Below are 19,464 nucleotides of genomic sequence, written 5' to 3'. Positions count from 1 at the left end.
TAAAATATTAATTACCAACTAAAACTCAAAAGCAACACATTCGAAAACCTGAGAGATATGAATGACTTTCTAACAAAATTGACCCAAGAAGTAGAAAACATGAAGAGACTAGTTACCATAGAAAAATCAGGCATTAAATATCTACTATTAAAAATGTCATGGAGACTTGGGAGTTTCACATTAAGTCCTTTGCAATCTTTAAGGAATGATGGAGTCTTAAACTATTTTTACCATTTTAGGGGAGAGAAAAAGAAGAAACTCCTTAAATCATTTCATGAAGCCAGCCTTACTGTAACTTCATAAAGATAGTACCAGAAAAACCCCAAAGTTCAAGTTAGCTTGTGAGTATATATCCAAAAGAGAATCTAGTAGGTTGGTGCAAAAGTGATTGGGGTTTACTTTTGCACCAACCTGGTAGTACTTTATCAAAACAATAATTTAAGAGGTTTTGTACCAGGAAAGCAAACGTTTGCAATATTAGGACATCAATAATATTTCATTGCATTGACTATTTTTTTTTTTAAAACAGCGTCTTGCTCTGTCACCCAGGCTGGAGTGCAGTGGTGAGATCACAACTCACTGCATCCTTGATCTCCTGGGCTTGAGCTATCCTCCTGCCTCAACCTCTTGAGTAGCTAGGACTACAGGCATGTACCACTGCACCTGGCTAATTTTTTGATTTTTTTGTAGAGACAGGAGTCTCACTACGTTGCCTAGGCTGGTCTCCAACTTCTGAGCTCAAGCTATCCTCCTGTGTCAGCCTCCCAAAGTGCTGGGATTACAGGTATGAGCCACTGTGCCTAGCCTGCATCAACAATATAAGAGGGAAAAAACATGTTATATTAATAAATGCTAAAGAGTTATTTGAAAAAATTTAAAAATCATTTCTAACAAAATAAAGTAGAAATAGAAATTACAAATTGATAAAGACTTTCCAAAAATTCCAACGAGTAGTATTTTAAACACTTAGATGTTCAGATATTTCCTTTAACATATAGAAAGGAGAGGGCATCTGGTAGTCACTATTATTACTTAATATTCTTTTAGAGACTAGCACACTAGCACCTGCAATAAGAGAAGTAAACAAAACAACGTATAAATGTTGGATAATAAAAGATGAAGATATTCCTTTTTAAAAAATGAGACGGGATCTTGTTCTGCCACCAAAGCTGGAATGCAGTGGTGCAGTCATAGCTCACTGCAACCTCCAACACCTGGGTTCAAGCAATCCTCCTGCCTCAGTTTCCCAGGTAGTTGGGACTACAGGCACGCACCACAATGCCCAGCTAATTTTTAAATTATTTTTAGTAGAGACGGGGGTCTCGCTTTGTTGCCCAGGCTGGTTTTGAACTCCTGGCATTTAGTGATCCTTCTGCCTCAGCCTTTCAAAGTGCTGTGATTATAGGCATGAACCACCATGCCCAGCCTAAGATATTCCTTTTGGTCATTATATGATTATATACCTAGAAAATCCAAAAGACTTTGCTTAAAAAATAACAGAATAAAGAAATTTGATAAAGTCTCTGAATATAAGAAAAATAAACACACCAATAGCCTCTTCTAGTAATCATCTAGAAATGTAAATGAGATAAATATTCCACTTGAAATACCAACAAATATTATTAAATATAGTAATGACATGTTTCTTTAGTATTTAGTGTTTATTTAGTACTATATTTGTAAATGTCAGGAACACATTTTTAAAATCATGCAGTAACATGCATACATTTTGAGTGTATACACCACCTATGAAGATATAGAAAATTTCCATCACCCCAGAGAATTTCCTCGTGCTCCTTTGCGGTCAGTCTCTCATCCCTGGCAACCCTTGATCCAATTTTTATCACTAGATTAGTTTTGCCAGTTTAGAATTTCATAGAAATGGAATTGTATATGTCCTTTAATATATTTGGCTTCTTTGACTCAACATGTTTTTGAGGTTCATTTATTTGGTTGCATGTACCAGTAGATTGATCTATTTTATTGCTAAGTACTATTTTCATTATAGGGCTATACCGTGATTTGTTCATGTAGTCATTTTTGGACATTTGGATTGTTTCCAGTTTTTGGCTATTATGAATAAAGCTGCTGTGGACATTTTTGTACATGCCATTTTGTGTACACATTTTCTTTTCTCTTGGGTAAATATCTAGAAGTGGAATTGCTGGTCATATAGTAAGTATACATTTAACATTATAAGTGGTATGGGCCGGGCACGGTGGCTCACACCTGTAATCCCAGCACTTTGGGAGGCCGAGGCGGGCAGATCATGAGATCAGGAGTTTGAGACCAGCCTGACCAACATGGTGAAACCCCATCTCTACTAAAAATACAAAAATTAGCTGAGCGTGGTGGCACACTCCTGTAATCCCAGCTACTCAGGAGGCTGAGTCAGGAGAATCGCTTGAACCCGGGAGGCGGAGGTTGCAGTGAGCTGTGATTGCACCACTGCACTCCAGCCTGGGCAACAGAGCGAGACTCTGTCTCAAAAAAAAAAAAACAAAAAAACAAGTGGTATGGTTTGGCTGTGTCCCCACCGAAATCTCATCTCATCTTGAATTGTAGTTCACAATCCCCAAGTGTCATGAGAGGGACCTGGTGGGAGTTAATTGAATCATAGGGGCAGTTACCCTCATGCTGCTGTTCTTGTCATAGTGAGTGAGTTCTCATGAGATCTGATGGTTTTATAAGGGCCTTTCCCCCTCTTGCTTGGCACTTCTCCTTCCTGACGTCATGTGAAGAGGGATGTGTTTGCTTCCCCTTCCACCATGATTTTAAGTTTCCTGAGGCCTCCCCAGCCCTGCGGAACTGTGAGTCAATTAAACTTTTTTTCCTTTATAAATTAGCCAGTCTGGAGCGGTCCTCTGTAGCAGCATGAGAATGGACTAATACAATAAGAAACTGTTAAGCTGTGTTTCCAAAGAGATAGTACCACTTTACACTTCCACCATCAATGTTTGAGTGTCAGTTGATCCACATCCTCTACCTCACTTGGAATTGACAGTATTTTTAACATCAGCTATTCTAATGAGTGTGTAGTAGTTATCTATTACTGTGGCTTTAATTTGCATTTTCCAGATGACTTATGATATTGAACACATTTTCATGTGCTTATTTGTTATTTGTATATGTATTTCTTTTTTTTTGGAGATGGAGTCTTGCTCTGTTTCCCAGTCTGGAGTGCAGTGGTGTAATCTCGGCTCACTGCAACCCCTGCTTTTCAGGTTCAAGTGATTCTCCTGCCTCAGCCTCCCGAGAAGCTGAGATTACAGGCGCCTGCTACCACGCCCGGCTAATTTTTGTATTTTTAGCAGAGATGAGGTTTCACCATATTGGCCAGGCTGGTCTTGAACTCCTGACCTCAGATGATCCACCCGCCTCGGCCTCTCAACGTGCTGGGATTACAGGCATGAGCCACCGCGCCTGGCCAATTTGTATATTTTTTAAATGAAATCTTTGTCTATAAAAAATTAGGTTGTTTTCTTTTTGTGTTTAAAGGTTCTTTGTATATTCTGGACATAAGTCTTTTGTTGGTTACATGTTTTATGACTATGTTCTTTGCATTTATTATATCCAGCAGGAGACAGATATGGAGATAGAGTCAGGAGTGCATGAGGTCTATAGGTGGGTGGGGAGTATAATGTCTGTGAAAGATAAAAAGAGGAGGAAACATGATTAGGCAGGGAACGCCTTCAGAAAGTGATGTTGATCTGATTCCTGTAATAGGGAAGGGAGGAAGAAGCAGGATAGGGCAAAGAGAGCCTCAGATTGCTGTGTAGATCCAACAAAGCTTTAGCCAACATAAAAAGGAACTCTGGAGCAAAGAACAAAAGGATTCCTGCATTAGGCACACACATCCAGACCTTGATATTCCTGCTATGCTCAATCATTGGCTGGGGGATGCCCTGGAAGACTATGGCCTTAGCTAGAAATCGAAGGCAGATCCTGTAGGTGCTTACAGCTGGAGGCTGACAGCTAACCAAGCCTTCAAGGACCAGATGATCTTTCAAGGTCTTTTCAAGTGTGTGATTCTATTGTTTCCAAAACAGCATTTCCCCTCCTTTTTAAAAAAGTGAACTGTAAATAACAATGACATCCCCTGCGTAAATTTTGATGTCACAACGTGAATTCACTCCAGGGTATTTAGTAAACTTATCTTACACCTCAGTATCTCTTATATAAATACTCTGATCAGGTCAACCTTTAGGATTCACTGTATCTCCTTCCCATTCTTCTGCTTATTGTTCATCCTTGTCTTTTCCTTCAAAGCCTTCAACAATTCTTTTTTATGTCCTTCTATTTCCAATCTCCTGCTAAGTTTTATTCTTTATCTCAGTCTTCAAAACTTTATTTGTGACTTTTGCAAACTGCTCTTTTGTAGTTGATAGAATAAACTCTAAGAGGGCACAGACCTTTTCTATACTTCTCTTCAAAGTTTCTAGCACACTAGGGCTTTAATCATTCTGTCTTTGGCAACCAGCCAGCAGGACTGATTTCCATATGCCAAGTGAAGTCGTTTTCCCACTTTTCCTTGTCCCTTCTAAACTTTCGTATGTTCTATCCTTAGTGGCATTCAGCAACTAACTCCTTGGTTGCTGTCTTTTAATTACTTATATCAGGTTTGCAAGACTATGTAATATGTATTAGAAAAATAAAATTCTTGCTGGTGGTGAAAATAGATGGGAAATTATTCAAAAAACAGCTTCTAAGAGAGGACCTTGGAATAAGAATAGTAGGTTGATTCTGAGCAGACTTGCCTCCTTTCTTTTAAAGTCTGTAGATGACTCCAGTTCCAATATAGAATGTTTGTTGAATATTACAAAGTATGAAGTAGAAATGTCAGACAGGTGATCTGTCTTCCTCTTTTTTTCTTTGAGACAGGTCTCACCCTGTCGCCCAGGCTGGAGTACAGTGGCACAATCACAGCTCACTGCAGCCTTGACCTCCTGGGCTCAAGCGATCCTCCCTCCTTAGCCTCCTGAGTAACTAGCACACCACCACATCTGCTAATTACACTTTTTTTTTTTTTTTGTAGAGGCAAGGGTCTCGCTATGTTGGCCAGGCTGGTCTTGAACTCCTGGGTTCAAGTGATCCTCTCACTCTGGCCTCCCAGCGTGTTGGGATTACAGGTGTGAGCCACTGCACCCAGCCAATTTAATAATTTGAAATTGTTTTTATTCTTTGTAAATTTTCCTTGACATTGTTAAGTTCGATTTAGCTGAAGAATATTTCATACTCTTGCCAAAGATCAAAAATTTTTTTGGTGGAGTTTTACTTGCATAATTCAACAATTATTTGTTGAACTTTAGCTATTGCACTAGAAGCTGGGGGAGCACGTGTACATTGCCTACTATTTCTTCTACAAGGTCAATGGTGGTGTGTCCCCTTACAAGGTCAATAAGTGTTGTGCCCACCCAAGAGCAATTTGCAGCAGTTAATGCTTCTGCCAAGAATGCTTTATTCCAGATATTAGCATGATTGACTCCTTTTTTTTTTTTGTCTCTCTGTGTTACCCAGACGGAAGTACAGTGGTGTGATCACAGCTCACTGCAGCCTCAGATGCTTGGACTCAAGTGATCCGACTGCCTCAGTCTCCCAAGTAGCTGGGATTACAGGTATGAGCCACAGTGCCCAGCGATTGGCTCCTTTTAATCATGTGGATTTTAATACATTTAGTACAAATCCTATCTCCTTGAAGAGGGCTTCCCTTTCTACTCAGCCTAAAGGAGCATCTCCATTCATAGGTACCTTTATTTTTTTATGTGTATAATGATACTTAGAGAAATATTTAAAAGGATTTTGCTGGCTGGGCATGGTGGCTCATGCCTGTAATCCCAACACTTTGGGAGGCCAAGGCAGGCGGATAGCTTGAGGTCAGGAGGTCGAGACCAGACCTGCCAACATGGTGAAATGCCATCTCAACACACACACACACACAAATTAGCTGGGCGTGGTGTCGGGTGCCTGTAATCCCAGCATTTTGGGAGGCTGAGGCAGGAGAGAATTGCTTGAACCTGGGAGGCAGAGGTTGCAGTGAGCTGAGATCGTGCCACAGCACTCCAGCCTGGGCAACAAAGCGAGACTCCATCTCAAAAAACAAACAAACAAAAGGATCTTGGTAATATTTTTGTTTATATTTTAAAAAATTGCTCCTGTGCCTCCCTGACTGTCTTGCTTACTTCTGTAACCCTAGTTCCCAGCATAGTCCCTGCCACATTGTGAACACCCAATAAATATTTCTTTTTTTGGTGATTTTTTCCCTTTATTTTATTTTATTTATATTTATTATTGTTATTTTTTGAGACAAGGTCTCGCTCTGTTGCCCAGGTCAGAGTGCAGTGGCATGATCATAGCTCACTGTAGCCTCTATCTCCTAGGCTCAAATGATCCTCCTGCCTCAGCCTCCTAAGTAGCTAGGACTACAGGTGCATGTCACAATGTCCAGCTAGTTAAAAAATTTTTGTTGTTGTTGTTGAAATGAGATAATGAGATCTCAATATGTTGCCTAGGCTGGTATCAAACTCCTGGACTCAAGCAATCCTCCTGCCTCAGCCTCCCAAAGTGCTGGAATTACAGGTATGAACCACTGGGCCCAGCCCCTTTTATTTTTGGTTGACACGTAATAATTGTACACATTGATGGGATATCGAGTGATATTTCCATGTGTGTATAGGTTAATTAGTATATCCATCACCTCAAGCATTTATCATTTGTTTTGTGAACATTCAAAAGCTTCTCTTCTACCTTTTTGAAAATGTACAATAAATTATGGCTAACCATATTCACTCTACAGTGCTGTAGAACACCAGAATTCATTCTTCTTATCTAGCTGTAATTTTCTCTCTTAACTAATCTCACCCTATCTTCCCCTCCTCCCTACCCTTCTCAGTCTCTAATAGCCACAATCCTACACTCTACTTCCAAGAGCTCAAAATTTTTTTCTTAGCTCTCACATGAGGGAAAACATGTGGTTCTTATCTTTTGGTGCCTGACTTGTTTTGCTTAACATAATGTCCTCCAAGCTCACTCATGTTACTGTAAAATGAAGGATTTCATTCTTTTTAAATGGCTGAGTAGTATTTCATTGTGTATACAACATTTTCTTTATCTCTTTGTCTGTTGATGGGACATTTAGGTTGATTCCATTATCTTTCCTATTGTGAATAGTGCTATGATAAACATGGGAATGCAAGCATCCCTTTGAATATACTGACTTCTTTTCTTTGGATAAATATCCAGTAGTGGGATTGGTGGATCATATGGTAGATCTATTTTTAGTTTTCTTGAGAAACCCCTATTTTGTTTTCCATAATGGCTGTACTAATTTACATTCCCACTAACAGTATGTAAGAGTTCCCTTTTCTCTAAATTCTCACCAGCATTTGTTATTTTGCGTCTTTTTGGTAACAGCCATTCTAACTGGGTGAAGTGACATCTCATTGTGGCTTTGATTTACATTTCTCTGATGGTTAGTTATGTTGAACATTTAAAAATATATCTGTTGGCTCAATAAACATTTCTTGCATGACAGATTCTGCATGCCAGATCTTCTCTTCATTACTTAGGAACCTCAGGGAAACCCCACCTCTGTTGGAGGAGGAGGATTTTTGTGACTATTCCTTTGCCTGCCTTTCTGCAGAGACTGAGCCATTCCCTACCCCCCATACGGGTTCCTGCTTCTGTGGTTGCATCTGCTTACTAACATTCTCCCATAACTCTATTTTACCTACCTAGTAATCTACTCACTTATGGCCTCTTAGTGGTCAGGGACAGTATTATTTTCATCTCACATTTATTTGGAAACATTATTATCTGGTAAGGAATGCTCTAAGTAGAGCCAAGTGGTTAGGAACAAGGGCTCTGGGGTCAAATTTATAGATTTGAACGTTTATTTTGCCACTTACTGACTGTGTAGTCTTGGGTGTGTTACTTGATCTGTCTGTGCCTCAGTTTCCTCATCTGTAACATTGAATATCACTAATACTACATATAGATATCAGAAGATTAAAAGAATAACCACACAAAAGCAGTGCTCAATAAATGTTAGCAATTATGTTTATTTCTTTTATCTGAGCTGAGATCAGATGCTTCAAGGATTTTCAGAGTCCTCTCCGAGATTTTTGACTCCGGAATAACTTAACCACTTTCCCTTTCACCCCCTGCATTTGTCATCCCTTTCCTTCCCCTACATCTCCATTTCTGCCCACCCCAATAATTTCTTGTCTCAGTTACCTCTATTTGAATTAGAACCTAAACACTCCACACATGTGGAGCTGACATGTCTTTTTAGTTTCTTTTATTCTATTGTCTTTCCTCCTCAATTCCTTCTCCCCAGTTACACTTGCCTCCTTGCTGACTTTGAACATATTGGGCACACTCTTGCCCCAGGGTCTTTGTACTTCTCTCTTTGTGGAACAATTTTTCCCTCCTCCCATGGCTTGCTCCCTCACATCCTTCAGGTCTCTGTTCAAATGTTGCCTTATTGGAGAGACCTTTACCTATTTTAATATAAAGTAGAACCCTCAATCACTCTCCCTTTTCAATCCTGCCTTTTTTTTTTATCATTGCACTAATGACATATTATCCATTTGCTTATTTATTGTCTGTCTTCATCATTAGGATGTAAAATCTATGAGAGTAGAAATGCTATGTGTTTCGTTCATTGCTGTATCCCCAATGTCTAGAACAATACATGGGACATAGGCACTCAAATAAATATTTGTTGAATGAATTAATGGATTGACGGATTAGATGACTTAGTTTTCACTCTACTTAACTCTTTTAAAAAAGTTGTTCTGACTATGCTTGTGATTAGTGAATCCTTTTTGCTAACAGCAATTATATTAGGACACATAGTCTATATATATGAAATATAGTTGAGTGACATACAATTACTCATATATAGATCTTAATACATATTAGTTGACCAATTGGCTTACTTATTAACAGAATATTTAATTCTGGCTTGAAAAGCCAGGGCATGATTATCTAGGCCAACTTTATCCAGACTGAGAGTCAGCATACAATATTTAAGTAAGCTCAGGTTTTAGTAAGCTCTACATTTTCAAATCTTATTTTTACCATTGCTTAGCATTTTGTGGCTGGGCAAGTGATCCAGCCTCTTTGAATGTGCTTATCTCTAATGTGGGAATAATTGTTCTTTTCTTGTAGAGTTAATACTAGGATTTAGTGAAATCACATAGCAAGTGCCTACTCAGTTTCTGGGGCTTTTCTCAATAAATGCTGCTTTCATTCCCTTTCCACTATCTTCTGAAGCCTGTGGTTAAATTATTTTTTCTATTCTAGGGACAGTCATTTTCTACAAAAGAGCATCTTTTATCTGAAAGATGAGTGCAGACAATTCCATTTCATTAAAGAGCTGATGATTTAATAATTTACTTAGAAGCAAGCTATGGCTTCCATTATGAAACTCATCTGGCATATGTGCAAAGAACCACTATTATTTTTCTACTGACAAGAAAGCTGATGGAATATAAATACTTTACAAATGTGCACAGAACAGGTTACCCCTATGCAATGTCTGTACCTGAAGAAATATCATATGATGCTTTGCAGTAGATGTGGCTCAACATAAAATTTGTCGTTTCCTGAGTGCTTGAAATATTGCTCTGTTTCTTATACCCTGTACTGCACGTGCTTATTTGATAATGTTGGTCTGCCTCCTTATTTCAGTTGCTGAAGTGACATAGCCCTGTTTTATAATTTGCCAAATGATTGAAGGTGCCAGACAGCTTGCTATTACCCCAGTAACATCACTGATTCTTAGTTCTTAAAGAAGAAGGGAGGACAGTGAGCATTTAGCTTGAGGGTGATGTATTCTGTGGAAATGTATATTCTCAGCAAGTTGTTTGTGATTTTTTTTCCTTCTGTACAGCCAGAGGAGCAGAGGGACATATTTCAAATTCCCATTGGCAAGGAAGGGCCCCTGGTTCTTTTATAAGGATTTGTAAAATTCCGTCCCTTTGAATCTTGTCAGCAATCTCTGGATATCCTCCAGCCTTTCTTTCATAAAGCTTTCAACATACAGAGCTGAGTGGGCCGGGCAGGGAAAGTGTATGTGAGTGTGTGATTGCCTGAGCCTGCGTCTGTGCTTTGTGCCTATCTGGAGCTGCCTTGATTGAAATGCCAATGTTCTGCCACTTTCTGGTCTGAATTTACTATGGCAATAAAATGGAAGTGTCCGCCTGCATAGCGAAGTGAAGTGTAACAGTGGAACCTCGCCATTTATTTAGTTGAGTCAGCTTAATGGAGATCAGTGCTCAATTCTTCCTTTTGGTTCCTTTCTTGTTTCTCCTCTCTAGTTTCTCATCAGCTGTTGAGTTTGGGGGAAAGTATTTCCCTGGAGCTGTAACAGCTCTCCATGTGGGGAAAGGGAGTGGTTACCTTCAATCTCCAAGAATGATAGGTGTCAACAGAACTTGTCAAGAGTTTTATTGTTTGAAAGCACCTACATTTTTCTATTTTCAACTTCTTTTGGAGAGAATAAATCACAAAATATTGGCAAGGCAAAGTTTTTATTTCTTACCAAATCATTAGATATCGGATAATGGAAGCTGTTAAATTGCACAAGTTGGTTTGTGGTTTGCAGGTACAAGAAAACACTTCATGATTACTCTCAGAATTCTGAATGGCCTGAAGCTGTTTGTTTATTTATTTATTTACATATTTATTTATTTGAGAAAGGGTCTGGCTCTGTCACCCAGGCTGGAGTGCAGTGGAACAAACACGTTTCACTGCAGCCTTGACCTCCCAGGCCCAAGTGATCTTCCCACCTCAGCCTCCTGTGTAGCTGGGACCACAGGCATGTGCCACCATGCCCGGCTAATTGTTTGATTTTTTTTTTTTTTTCTGTACAGAATAGGGTCTCACTTTGTTGCCCAGGCTGGTCTTGAACTCCTGCGCTCAAGCAATCCTCCTACCTCTGAATCCCAAAGTACTGGGATTACAGGCATGAACCACTGCACCTGGCAGCCTGAGGCTTTTGAGGTTTGGGAGCAAATGGCAGGAAAGCAGTATTAAACAATATTCATCTTATTAGTAGGAAAGACCCCAGCTATTTCTTTTATTCTTTGTGGGTTGATTCCAGTTCAAAAGTTGCTGTGGTCCTGGAAACGAGGATTCTGGGCAAGAAATTGGGTGGTAAGCACGGTCAAATATGTTTGATTTCCCCCATGACCTCATGTGTAGAAAAGAACGGAGCTGCTCTACTTCACTGAGCAGATTCTGCACATGTTCACTTAAGGGATTAATTTTGTTCTTGAGGTTGGTAGGTTTCACATAGCACTGTAGCGGGACTGCTTGATTCATTCATGTATTCATTCTGTAAATACCATGCCAAGTTATGAATACAAAGATAATTCAAACATGGATCACAACATATTTCTCTAATTTGACTGTGACCTCCTTGCCAGCAAAGAGTTTAGAGTCAAGTAGGGAAAATGCATTATGAACATGAGAGTAAAATGTGGATAGAAACTGAAATGCCATAAAGCATACAGATAAAGAGAAGTAGAGATGAACTGTTCTAAACAGGGATAAATGAGGTTTGGTGGAGAGATTAGAGAAGACTTTGAGAAGGCATTTGAGCTTAACTTTAACTTTATAGGAACAGAAGGCAAACACTTTCCAGGTGGACAAAGACATAAACATGAAAAAGCACTGGACAAAGAAGGTTTATATTTCTTGTGGTGGTGGGTGGAGGAGATGGGAGAAGGAGCAAGGGACAATTCTGTAGTTTAAGGCCCATTTTGGAACCAGGACTTATGGGATTTATGAACTACTTTTGGGGCTCCAAGGAGCACAATAAGGATAGATGGCACTTTGGGGGCAGCGGGGAGGGGGTAGGGGGAGGAGGAGGGAGTCCGGGGCTGTGTAGTGTTTTCTGATACCACTTCTGACACCAAATGTATGTCTATTATTGACACCGAATATTTTTCACACCAATTCTTTGACACCAACTGGGTGTCCAATAGTTCAGTTCAATTCTGACACTATCTACCTGGAGTTAATGTCAGATCCCACAAGTTAAAGGGCTCAGTCCCAAAAGACTGCCCCTATTTCAGCTGCTAGCCACCAGTGTGGTCCCCAGCGACCCACACTTCTGTCTAACTGACAACAAAGTTGGGGATTCCTATGACCCTCACCCTTGCCTTAGCGTGGCCCAAGGTAACTAGATAATTTGTTAGAATGAACTCAAGAAAATACTCTACTTACTATTACAGTTTATTATAAAGGATACAACTTAGGGCCAGATGGAAGAGATCCCTAAGTCAAGGTTTGGGGCTGGGGGGTACAGAGCTTCCACATCATCTCCAGGTACTACCCCCCCATCCCATCCGTGTGCTCACCAAACTGGAAGCTCCTCAAATCTTGTCATTTAGTGGTTTTTGTGGAAGTTTCATTGCCAATGCATAGGCATGATTGATTAAATCATTTGCCATGGGTGGTCGAACTCAATCTCCAGCCTTCCTCCACTCCCCAGAATGAGGTTGGGGAGGGAGACTGAAATTTCTAACCCTCCATTCATGTGGCTGGTTTTTCTGGTGACCAGCTTTCAGTGAGTCAGCTCATGAGTATATGAAAGACAATAAATTTCAGGGATTTTAGGAGTTCTATGCCAGGAACAGGGTATAAAGACCAAATACAGTTTACCCTTGAACAATGCAAGGGTTAGGAGCACTGACCCCTTGTGCAGTCAAAAATCGGAGTATAACATTTAACTCCCCCGAAACTTAACCACCAATAGGCGACTATTGACCTGAAGCCTTACTGATAACATAATAGTTGATTAACATATGTTTTTTGTGTGTGTTTTCTTTTCTTTTCTTTTCTTCTCCTTTCTTTCTTTTTTTTCTTTCTTTTTCTTTCTTTCTTTCTTTCTTTCCTTCTTTCTTTCATTCTTTTTTCTTCTTTCTCCTTCCTTCCTTCCTTCCTTCCTTCCTTCCTTCCTTCCTTCCTTCCTTTCTTTCTGAGACAGAGTGTCTCTGTCACTCAGGCTGGAGTACAGTGGTGTGATCTCGGCTTACTGCAACCTCGGCCTCCTGGGTTCAAACGATTCTCCTGCCTCAGCCTCCTGAGTAGCTGGAATTACAGGCACGCACCACCATGCCTGGATAATTTTTGTGTTTTTAGTAGAGACAGGGTTTCACCATGTTGGCCAGGCTGGTCTCGGACTCCTGACCTCAGGTGATCCACCCGCCTCAGCCTCCCAAAGTGCTGGGATTACAGGTGTGAGCCACCTCGCCCAGCCAATATTTTGTATGTTAAATATATTATGTGCTTCATTCTTACAATAAAGTCAGCTAGAGAAAGAAAATGTTACTAAGAAAATCATAAGGAAGAGGAAATGACTTTACTCTTCATTAAGTGGAAGTGGATCATCATAAAGGTTTTCATCCTCATCCCCTTCACATTGAGTAGGCTGAAGAGGAGGAAGCGGGGGTTGGGGGTTTATTGGTCTTGCATCTTAGGGTTGGCAGAGGTGGAAGAAAATCCGTGTATCAGTGGACCTGCACAGGTCAGACCCATGTAGTTCGAAGGTCAATTGTATCTATGTTTTACTATACCACAGAGGCAGACACCATTTACTTCACAATTTTGCCAAGGAGGACAGCAGCGAGCACAGGCATGGGTGATGGTGGTGGGAGCGGCATGGAGCTGTAAGGTAGCCACAGATAACACACTGGGTCAAGGTTGAATGGGTTGGTGGCTGTTTTGAAACAGGGTGAGGACTTAGGCCAGGGATGGTGAGGTGGGGCAGGGTTGATGTGACTTTGTTGAAGACTGCTTCACAATGTTGGCCCTGCTTAGAGGCGTCTGGGCTTTAACTGAAGGCAAGTTAGGAGAGAAAACCACTTTACCATACATACCTATCTTGTTCTTTTTAACAGATAATTTCTATTGTTGGAGTGATGCTAAGTCCAAGCTAGTGTCAATTCTGGGATAATCATCTAGAGTAATTGCTTTCTCTGCCTGGCCAAGGATGATCCATCTTGTTAACAGTCAAAGTGTAAATATATGTGTAGGAAGATTTGAAGAATATGCTGACAAGCTGGCTTGAATCATTTAAAATGTTCACACTTTTCTCTTTGCTGCTGGCAGAGAAATCTTTGAAGGCAAAAACTTAGCTGAATGCTCCCAACAGTCAAATAAAGACGCCAGCTCAGGACTCCACAAAACTAAAGGTTAACCTTTTCCTTTCCTCTTACAGAGGGCTAAGAGGCCAGTCAGTGAGACATCCCTTGAAGCCCCAAGGAATTAACCTTAGAATCTATTTTGCAAAGATACCCTAATGCCTTCAAAGATGCAGTTCAGGTCTGAAAGCTGCCTGAAAGGGAAAAGGCTTGGGTGATAACATTTAAAGAACACCAAGTCGGGTGCAGTGGCTCAAGCCTGTAATCCCAGCACTTTGGGAGGCCGAGGCAGGCAGATCACCTGAGGTCAGGAGTTTGAGACCAGCCTGGCAAACATGGCAAAACCCTGTCTCTACTGAATATACGAAAATTAGCTGGGTGTGGTGGTGGGCGCCTGTAATCCCAGCTACTTGGGAGGCTGAGGCAGGAGAATCACTTGAACCTGGGAAGTAGGTGTTGCAGCGAGCGGAGATCGTGCAACTGCACTCCAGCGTGGGTGACAGAGCGAGATTCCGTCTCAGAAAAAAACAAACAACAAAACAAACAAAAAACAAGAACACTGTATGGGCCCCATCATGGGTGCTTTACCTCCATTATTTCTTTGAATTTTTCTGACAGCCCTGTGAGGTTGGATTTACCCTCTCCATTTTATAGATAAGGAAGGTACGGTTCATAAAAGTCAAACTACTTAAGGTCATTTGACTAATTGGTCAGTGTATTAGTCTATCTGACCACTAACCTCTGCTCTCTCTAGTACAGAACAAAATAGTTTTGGGTAATAATGTTTCAAGGAACTCTGCTTTTATTTATTTTATTTTGAGACAGAGTCTCACTCTGTTGCCCAGACTGGAATGCAATGGCATGATCATAGCCCACTGTAGCCTCAAACTCCTGGGTTCAAGTGATCATCCTGTGCAGCCACTTTTTTTTTTTTTTTTTTTTTTTGAGACAGAGTCTCACTTACTCTGTCGCCCAGGCTGGAGTGCAGCAGTGCGATCTTAGCTCATTGCAACCTCTGCCTCCTGAGTTCAAGCGATTCTCTGGGTGCCTCAGCCACCTGAGTAGCTGGGATTACAGGCATGAGCCACCATGCCCGGCTAATTTTTGTATTTTTTTTTTTTTTTTTTTGAGATGGAGTCTTACTCTGTTGCTCAGGCTGGAGTGCAGTGGCGTGATCTCGGTTCACTGCAATCTCCACCTCCCAGGTTCAAGTGATTCTCCTGCCTCAGCCTCCTGAGTAGCTGGGACTACAGGCTTGTGCCACCATGCTTGGCTAATTTTTGTATCTTTAGTAAAGACAGGGTTTCACTATGTTGGCCAGGCTGGTCTTGAACTCCTGACCTCAGGTGATCTGGCACCTCGGCCTCCCAAAGTGCTGGGATTATAGGCATGAGCCACCATGCCCAGCTAATTTTTGTATTTTTAGTAGAGACAGAGTTTTACCGTGTTGGCCAGGGTGGTCTTGAACTCCTGAGCTCAAGTGATCCTCCTGCCTTGGCCTCCCAAAGTGTAGGGATTACAGGGGTGAGCCACTTTGCCTGGCCAAGAATCTAATTGTAGAGTTAGAAGGAACCTTGGAGTCAATAGACAACTAGTATTGAAGGAAACTTTAGAATTATTTTTAGTGATTCTCCACTCCCATCTTCCTACCAAGTGGTTACCTGGTTTAGGCTTTATTTCCAGTCAAGGGGAAATAACTACTACTACTACTAAGGCAGAGCCCAAAAGGGCAGCAAGTCGAGAACTGCTCCTTTGGTTCTAAAGCTTGCCTGCAAAAATAGAAAGATGGGAAAGAGAGTGGGCAGAGTATGAAGAGAAGATTAATGGAAGGAGAAGGGCCAATTCTATGGGATATTTAGAATACAATAATTAGTTAATGTGGCTCAAGAATAGATCCATAGATCAATGGAAAGGAATATATTTCCTAGAAGCAAACTTTAAAACTTAACATATGATAAAGGAAATATCACATATCATTAAGAAAGATTAATTAATGGTTTTGGGAAATTTATCTAGCTCTGTGGAAAAAAATCAATACAAATCATGAGTTCCTATTATATGCTAAAATAAATTCCAGGTACGTTAATGAGTTATGTATAAAAAATGAAAATACTAGAGAAAAAGTGAAGTGCAAAAGCAGTATGGAAAGTCTTTAGGTTTCAGAGGTGGGTAAGGGGCCCACAGTAGTAAATGGCAGAAGAAACCGTGAGGTGCACAGGGACCTGGACTAAATGTAGGCCCCAGGGGTTGAAGTTTCAACACAAAGGCAAGGATCAAAAGAGAGGATATAGGGCCCGCACAGAATGAGCAGAAGTGGATTTCCCTAATGGAACCAGGAGGCAGAAACGTGTTATCTTTTGTGAAAAGGCATCTGAATATCCTGCCCACCAGCACTGAGTTATGACCAGAAGATTGCTGTCTGTCTTGAGACACGGATGGAAAAAGTCATTTGAAAGATTGGAACCCTGAGTCCTCACTGGTGCAGTGTGGAAATCCCAAGCTGAAGGATAGATTAAAAACCAAATCTGGCCAGGCCCAGTGGTTCATGCCTGTAATCCCAGCACATTGGGAGGCTGAGGCAGGTAGGTTGCTTGAGCCCAGGAGTTTGAGACCAGCCTGAGCAACATGGTGAAACCCTGTCTCTACTAAAAATACAAAAATTAGCCAGGCATGGTGGTGTGTGCTTGTAGTCCCAGCTACATGGGTGGCTGAGATGGGAGGACTGATTGAGTCTAGGAGGTCAAGGCTGAAGTGAGCCATGGTCATGCCAGTGCACTCTAGCCTGGGTAACAGAGCAAGACCTTGTCTCAAAAATCCTCTAGGGCCCAGACAGAGGAAGCTCAGAATCCTTCTGCCTCTCTCATGGCTTCTACAGTCTAAGGCACTCAAGAAGAAAGCTTCTGCAGATCAACATTTTCATGGAAGACGAATTCACAGGCAAAACATACAGAATAAGAAGCTCCAACATACGTCTAATAGGAGTTTCAGAGTGAGATTGTCAAGAGAATGGCAGAAGAACTGTTCAAAGATATAATAGCTGAGCGTTTTCAAGAAAGGAAAAAAAAAGGTATTTAAAAGGCCTGTGGGTGCTGAGTAGGATTCGAAAATCCACAGGGCATATCACAATGAAACTGCAGGGTGAGATGGCAGGGAATTAAGGATGAAGAGAAACTCCTGAAAGTCACCAGAGAGAAAAATCAAATTACCTACAAAGAACAACAGAGACTTAGGGGGATTTTTATTGGCAATTATACATTATTGAGACATTGGAAATATTTTTAAAGTTAGGGAAAATAATGCTGAAACCAGCTTTTATACCCAAAGAGATTTAAAACACAGACACACATAAGTTGGAGTCAGAGAGGTGTGGCTCAAATTCTGATTTTGTCATTCAGTAGTTATTTAATCTCTTCCTGCCTTAGTTTGCTGATTTATGGAGTGTGGTAAGAACACCATCTCAGCTGTTGTATATGGATGCCAAATGTTAGGTAACTGGACTGGGAACTCTTTCAATGTAATTTTTTTTTTTTTTTTTGAGACAGAGTCTCATTCTGTTGCCCAGGCTGGAGTATAGTGGCATGATCTCGGCTCACTGCAACCTCTGTCCACCAGGTTCAAGTGATTCTCCTGCCTCAGCCTCCCAAGTAACTGGGACTACAGTGATCCACCACCATGCCCAGCTAATTTTTTCGTATTTTTAGTAGAGATGGGGTTTCACTGTGTTGGCCAGTCTGGTCTCAAACTCCTGACCTCAAATATCTACCTGCCTCAGTCTCCCAAAGTGCTGGGATTACAGGCATGAGCCACAGTGCCTGGCCTCAGTGTACTTTTAAAAAGCCTATCTGTGGCCGGGCACTGTGGCTCATGCCTGTAATCCCAGCACTTTGGGAGGCCGAGGCGGGCAGATCATGAGGTCAGGAGTTTGAGACCAGTCTGGCAAACATAGTGAAACCCCGTCTCTACTAAAAATACAAAAAATTAGTCGGGTGTGGTGGTGTGCACCTGTAATTCCAGCTACTCAGGAGGCTGAGGCAGGAGAATAGTGTGAACCCGGGAGGTGGAGGTTGCAGTGAGCTGAGATTGCGCCATTGCACTCTAGTCCAGGTGACAGTGCGAGACTTTGTCTCAAAAAAAAAAAAAAAAAAGCCTATTTTTATATGACTTTGGTGAAGAATCCTTTCAAACAGAGACAACGTCAGGCTCAGAGTCAAAGCAAAAAGAAAGGAGGCTGATGGCACAGAATTATTGATGTCTGCCAAAGGAGGAAATGTGATAGACAAGCTTACTTTTAATTTAGAAGTAACAAAAGTAGGTCTTATTTTAAATTATTTAGAATGTTCTGGCAAGTAATTTCAAAATTAAATAGCTGTATTTTGCTTTCAAAAGGAATTTGAGAATTATGCCTCACTATTTTGATGAATAATTAAATGTCCCTTCTGGTTTTGCATTCGCTTCCTCGCCTTTACATTTCAATATTGAAGACCTATGGGCCAATATTGAAGACAATATTGAAGACCTGTGGGCCAATATTGGTGACAGGTGGGCCATGTCTCTACCTGCTGTAACCAGTTTGAACTGGAAGGGGACCCACTTCACTAGATGTTGAGCTTGTGTAGGTATGGATCTCTAACCTTAACCCCCAATCCTTTCTTCCAGATTATGCATTCAAGATCTAAAGATGCTTTCCTTTCATCATCTAGAATGAATTTGTTCATTTATCCTGATGAAAGGTTAAAGAAGATATTGCCAAGTGTGAACAATAACCTTCGATGGAAATGATATCATCAATTCCTGAAAGTGCAGAACAATCTATTTTTAGCAAGGGATGTGCTCCATTGAGCTCCTGATTTTGAGACCACTTTTATTTATTTTTAAACTTAATTTAGTTTGATATTTAAAATTATCCAGCTCATGTTTCAATTCTTTGCTTCCTATGGAATAATGTTTAATTTTCCCTCTTTTATTAGTTAAGGCACACTGAAACTAGGCATAGAACCCCATAAAATCCAATTGACAGCTTCCCAAGTGTAAGTTTCATCAAAAATAACCTTTCAATAAATTAAACAAATAAAAAGGCTGAGGAAAGTGTAGTTTTCAAACTGAACCAGTAAGTTGGTTTGAAAGAACACAGGAACTCATTTGGAAAGGTCTTAGCACAAGCTAAGAGAAGTGAGGGCCAGCACGTGTCATCGGGGAGGGAGGGTGAGGCCTGGAGGCAGAAGGCAGCAGCTGAGGTCTTGGTACTCATCTGATCATCATTTGCTTTGGGCACCCCACTCACCTTAGTTCTGCCCCAGTTTTCTCTGCTCTG

General features: G+C 40.9%; 1 long non-coding RNA gene across 9 annotated transcripts in view; it reads left to right on the top strand.

The window, feature by feature from the left end:
- Window positions 1-19,464, top strand: part of LOC134758913 (uncharacterized) — a 115,297-nt gene that overhangs the window by 1,261 nt on the left and 94,572 nt on the right. For all 9 annotated transcript variants that reach the window (XR_010134650.1, XR_010134652.1, XR_010134651.1 and 6 more), the window contains exons 2-4: window positions 691-784; window positions 5,518-5,615; window positions 6,510-6,576. This is a non-coding gene — a long non-coding RNA (uncharacterized lncRNA). The remainder of the gene's footprint in view (window positions 1-690; window positions 785-5,517; window positions 5,616-6,509; window positions 6,577-19,464) is intronic.

Source organism: Gorilla gorilla, chromosome 6 (genome assembly GCF_029281585.2).
Source record: "Gorilla gorilla gorilla isolate KB3781 chromosome 6, NHGRI_mGorGor1-v2.1_pri, whole genome shotgun sequence".
Lineage (NCBI taxonomy): Eukaryota > Metazoa > Chordata > Mammalia > Primates > Hominidae > Gorilla > Gorilla gorilla.
Note: the sequence above shows the minus strand (reverse complement) of the source record. Positions and strands in the feature narration are given on the sequence as shown.